Source organism: Hipposideros armiger, unplaced genomic scaffold (genome assembly GCF_001890085.2).
Source record: "Hipposideros armiger isolate ML-2016 unplaced genomic scaffold, ASM189008v1 scaffold_182, whole genome shotgun sequence".
NCBI lineage: Eukaryota > Metazoa > Chordata > Mammalia > Chiroptera > Hipposideridae > Hipposideros > Hipposideros armiger.
Genome location: NW_017731532.1, coordinates 1414025 through 1419710, shown reverse-complemented (window position 1 = coordinate 1419710; position 5686 = coordinate 1414025). Strand labels below are relative to the sequence as shown.

The 5686-nt window shown below is 43.5% G+C and overlaps 1 long non-coding RNA gene across 1 annotated transcript; it reads right to left on the bottom strand.

The window, feature by feature from the left end:
• Positions 1 to 219: 219 nt before the first annotated feature.
• Positions 220 to 5360, bottom strand: LOC109388137 (uncharacterized). The gene is made up of 3 exons (XR_002125148.1): positions 5226 to 5360; positions 4613 to 4788; positions 220 to 549 (listed from the first exon to the last, which is right to left on the bottom strand). It is a non-coding gene; the product is annotated as an uncharacterized LOC109388137 (long non-coding RNA).
• Between the last annotated feature and the right edge of the window lie 326 nt (positions 5361 to 5686).

Below are 5686 nucleotides of genomic sequence, written 5' to 3'. Positions count from 1 at the left end.
ATGGATGAGTGGATGGATGATGGATGGATGGATAAAGGGAAGGGGTGAGGGAGGGAAGGACAGATAGATATCAATAGATGAAGACCTGTTATTTTAAAAGTGCCTGAGTTTGACCTGGGTGGATTACAAAGAAAGAATTCTGATGCGAGAGAAAAGCCCTTTTCTTTAATAACAACACCAACACCATACTGAGTACGTTGATTATAAAACGTGAGGTTTTTAGGGCCCAACCTCCATGATTGTGAGAGGTTTGGTGGGAAGAAAAATAGAAGCTTCCAAGATGGTGAAAGTTCAGGGTCAAAAGAGAAAGCTGGCCAGTGAGAAACTCCCTGTGACAGGGAATTGCAAGTCCATGAAGAGAGAATTTGGAATTCTTCCCTGGCCTATGGTACAATTACCCTGTTATCCCCTGACTTTCCGTAGAAGTTCGTAACTGGCATGATGCTCGTGTCAGTGTCAGACAGCAGCTCCAGGAACTGACAGCAATGGGAGAAGGTGACATCACCACCAGAGGGGCGACTGGAAATCAACAGAGACAGGAAACCAGAACTAGAAGAAACAGTGGGAACAGAAGTCACTAGAAGAAACAATAGACGTTACTACAGCTCCACCCTCCGGCTGAATTCTCAGCTATCTTGGGGAGCAGATTTATTTCTAACACTAAGGAGACTCAAGATACTTTATTAGGAGAGTAAAACCATGGCTGACCCCAGAGGCCAGAAGACTTAGGGACTCCCAGGTGGCCGGCATCAGAGTTACATGTGATGCAATATAACAACCATTATAACAACTAAGTTTGACCACCTACATTTGTCCTATTTTTCCTTCAAAAATTATCAGATGGTCCAAACCACATTTTAAATGCCATTTATTTGGAACTAGAAGTTTTGCTCTAGTATCATGTGGTCCTTATAAAATGCTGATGATCACAGCAACTGAAAGCATACAGCAAACATTGCAAGTTCTACTATACAGAGAAAAATCTGATGGGCCGGCCGAGTGGCACATTGGTTAAGAACTGGCTTGGGATGCCAGAGGGCCCCAGTTCGGATCCCACATATGAGGGCCAGTGACACTGCCCTCTGCAGCTAGGATGGTAGGCGGCAGCTCGACCTGGAGCTGGGCTGCCATGAGTCACCGGCGACGGCGTAGGCTGCAGTCCCTGCTGCAGTGGGTTGCCATGGGCTACCGTGCATAGCCAGCAGCCGCCGTGAGCGGCCATCCAGAGGCCAGTGGCTGATCTGCCTCGCCCGGGAAGAGCGCAATGATGGTGCCAACTTGGGCCAGTGAAGCGACATCCTCCACAATTAGACTGAAGAACAAAACAACAGCAACTTGTCTGTTCCCCTTCCCCCGATTCCCCAGCGCTGTTCCCCTCCCCACAATTCCCCAATAAAATCTTAAAAAAAAAAAATCTGACATAATGTTGTCCCCAAAAGTCACAGAAAAGCTGGATCTTTTCATTTCAGTGTCTTCCTAACTCTTGAGGTGTGAAGGCATAGACAGCACAAGCAGGGTTAGAGGCAGAAGAGACAGCTGTTCAGTGTTCTCCCCAAAAGGTTGTGTCACATCTATGTGTCTCTATGGAGGAAAAACAAGTGGCCTCTCCATCCCGCCCCCCAAAAGGAAATCTGCCACATTAAGGTTTCTCTGGGAACCTTGTTCCACCAATTTTCTCCCCTCTCTGGAATATATACTACACGTATATATTTTTAACCTTTCTCTATAACAGCGGTTCTCAACCTGTGGGTGGCGACCCCTTTGGGGGTCGAACGACCCTTTCACAGGGGTCGCCTAAGACCATCGGAAAACAAAAAGACATTTACATTACGATTCATAACAGTAGCAAAATTAGTTATAGAGTAGCAACGAAAATAATTTTATGGTTGGGGGTCACCACAACATGAGGAACTGTATTAAGGGGTCGCGGCATTAGGGAGGTTGAGAACCGCAGCTCTATACCCTGGTTCCTTCCTTCTAACTCAGGAGCTCCCAACTGCAGGGGCAATCAATTTGGTGGTGTGCCCATGCAGCTTATTAGCAATGATTTTTTAATACTGTTTGCATAAATTAGAGAATATTCAAGGGCTGCCCTATAATACAATACTATTCTTACAGTCCGATCTGACTTTTTGAGTGAAAAATGCCTCAGTTTGTTATCTGGGAATTGTCTGCAGCTACCTATTGCAGCTACCCGTGGACCTTCATGCAGCAGGGATCTCAAAAACCACCAGGCTATAGAGCCCTGAAAGGTGGGCAGAGGGTAACAATATGTGGGCGTGTCTAAGGGAGCGTATTACACATGTGAACATTGTTCAGACTGTCACAGCAGGCAAAGAAAAAAACCAAAAATACAGCACAGCCTTAGAACCACTGCCTTATCCTACGACATGCTTATGTTTTTTTCCATTTTATTAAAATAGCTGTTTTAAATTCTTTCTGAAAAGCTGTTAGCTTTAAAACAAAGCAACAAATAAATTGAATTTGTCTGAACCTCTGTATAAGTCTGATACCCAACAGGAAGCAGACACTCTCAAATTAGGATCATTTAAGGAGGGTTTATGTCCAAAGGGACCATTTGTTAAGGTCCCAGTAGAATAAAGGAGACCCACAAGGAACACTACAGTCACCTGGAGCTAGTAGCCGTGGACTTGTTACCATCTCTGAACCCAAAGGGACAAGGGAAGAAGTTACTAAAACCCGGAAGGAGAGAGTCATGTGGCGGAGGCCATCTCAAGAGAAGCAGTGATCTTCAGAGAAGGAATGCAAACCAGTCCAAGGTACTCCCTCGCGGAGAAAACCAGAGGAAATAAACACTCTGAGCTCTCTCTACTCCCACTCTTCCATGGAGTATGATGTTCATCGATGACCTCCCATGGGCTAAATCCAAGGAATAAAAACTTCTTAGTTCTTTTCTTGCTCTATAGCTCTCTAGCATTTGACATGGCTAACTAGTCCCTTCATCGTGAAAACCTTTTTGCCTTTGATTTCTGAGACACTACTCTTTTCATGGTTTGCCTTCTTCCTTCTGAGCTCCTACTCTAGTTCCTTTATAGATTTCTCCTTCTCATCCTACTCCATAAGGATAGATTACCCAAGGATCTACTAGCAGCCTATCCTTTCTCCTTGGGTGAGCTCATTCAAGTCTCCATCACCACTACCACTGCATTTTCAACTTTCCCCCTAGACCCCTTACTGCTAGACTGAGTTTGGGTTTCCTGAGAGCAGATCTTGAGACAAGGATTTGAATGCAAGTCATTTATTTTTGAAAGTGATACCAGGAAACATCATTAGGGGAGCAGGAAAGTAAGACAGAGCAGAGAAGGGGGTCAACTGAACATTATCAAGTAAGATACCACAATGAGCAAAAGCTTAGTCTTGCTGGGGGACTCCAGGAAATGGTGTGAAATGCATTCTAGAGAGGTCCCAGTCAGGAGCAAACTGTGGCTTGTGAGCCACGTGCGGCTCTTTGAGTACATACATGTGGCTCTAAAGGAAAATTGAAAATGAAAATAAACTATCATAGTTTCTTTTTCTTTTTTTTTTTTTTTTTTTTAGCTGAGCCATCCTGCCACCTGTTGGCAGCTCAGCTCAGGCTGGGAATCAAACCGCCGTTGCTCAGAGTGCGAGCTCGCACTCTTAAGCAAGCTCTTAACCAACTGAGTCACTTGGCCGGCCCTATCATAGTTTCATTTATAAAATTTTTAAAGGATATTATTCACATAATGGTGATTTCATTTGTTTTTATGGCTCTCGAATAATTTCTACATTGTTGTGAGGGACAGGGTTGGCTCTTTGGTCTCAAAAGTTTGCCGACTCCTAAGCTAGAGTATTGATACACAAGGATGAAGACCATTCCGAGGGGATATTAATTCTTCAGCACTTCTAGCCTGCCATGAGCACTGGTAGAGCAGCCTCTGAAAGCAGTTACTGGCAATGGGAAAATGGGCAGGATGCACTGAAATGGTAAGCACCAAAGGTATGTGGGTTGGACACTGACAGCATCTGCTACATTTCCAGTTTTCTATTTCTAGCCTAACCTCTCTGTTTTGCCCCATAGTCACATACCCAATTGCCTACTTGGACCTCTCCTCTCTCCTACCCCCACCCCTACCCTCACCTGTTTCTCCCTTATTGCAGAGACTGGCACCCCCACCCACCCAGCACCCTACATACTTTACCTACCAGTCATTTGTGATTTGCCACCTGGTTGCCAAGTCCTATTGAGCCAACTTCCTAAACACCTTTTATAGCTCCTTCCTCACACCCCATTGTCTTAATTTAGGTCCTATTATGTTTTTTTCTCTGAATGATTGTAATAATCTCCCAATTGGCATTTCTCTTTATTCTACTCACACTTATGTACCATGTAATCATTTTGCTTAAAATCCTCTCAAGGGCCTCACCATCACCTAAAGTCAAGTCTCTAAGTCTTGAGTTGAGCACAGTGATCTGGTCCCTCCCTTCACTTCCAGCTTCATCTCCCTTCACTCCTCTAAATACATTATAAGTATCTGCCCATGTATATGTATTCATAGTTCTTTGCCCATGATAAAGTCCAATATTTACATATGTGTTTCCTTCTGCCATGTTTGTCCTCCACATTACCTACCTGGTCAACTCCTACTCATGTCAAACATCACTTTCTTTGCCATATTGTTCTGGACGTCCCAGGAAGACAAACATCTTTTAGGCTATGCTCCTGCAGCACTAACAATTGCAGGTAACAATCACATATCTGTTGGGTTGATAATAAAAGTATCCACGGGAATAGTGTAAATTCTTTACCTGAAGATCAGAACATACCAGGAGTCATGTAAAAATACAGAGGCTGATTGACACGTATAAAATTGCTCATGATAATGCTCAACATTAGACATGAGGACCTCAGGCCCTTTTTGACGAGGTCTCTTTTTCATTCAAGGGGGCTGAGCTATGAACAGTCTCAGCTCTGGGAATCCACTATGATGGCTTCAAGTGAGGTCTTTTTAAACCAGAAGTAGATTATGATTATTAGTGGTATTCAGATGAACAACGACTTCAGTGGACTGCCCAATCACATCTGTCATAGATCACGTTACCATAAAAAAAAACACAAAAAACATAATCTAATCTGATTAACACTCCTGCTCCTCAGCCCTTTAAAAGTTGCTACTTGATCTCTGCTGCTCCAGGGTCCCAGCATCCCTATCAAGACAAAGGATTTCAGTTCAAGGATCTCCTACCTTCAATCCATAGCCTACAGAGGGCAGCCACTAGAGTACTTTTCAAAAATGCCGATGCTGTCTTCTCAACGTATTTCACAGCGCTATGACAAAAGGCGTGTCCTCTGGGTCTTCAGAGAGGAAAACAATTATGAGAGGGGAGAGTAGGTCATACATGATAAATCCATTCCCGCATCCCAATTCTCTAAGTTATTAAATTTCTTTTCTTAATATTACACCAAGAGATTTCTGCTATCATTGTTTCATTTAGTGTATGACACTGTTGAATCCAAATTTTAATCAACCAACTGAGAAAACTTAAAAATACTCCCAACTGCTCAAACCAGCACATTTAATCCAAAGTCTGGTAAGAAAAACCATCCCAAAAAATTCAGCCTAATCCAAAATTAAACACCTCACTCTTTGAGTTAGCACCTCCAGAATCCATTTCTACATATATTGCCCCAAGTCTTTTGCTGCGT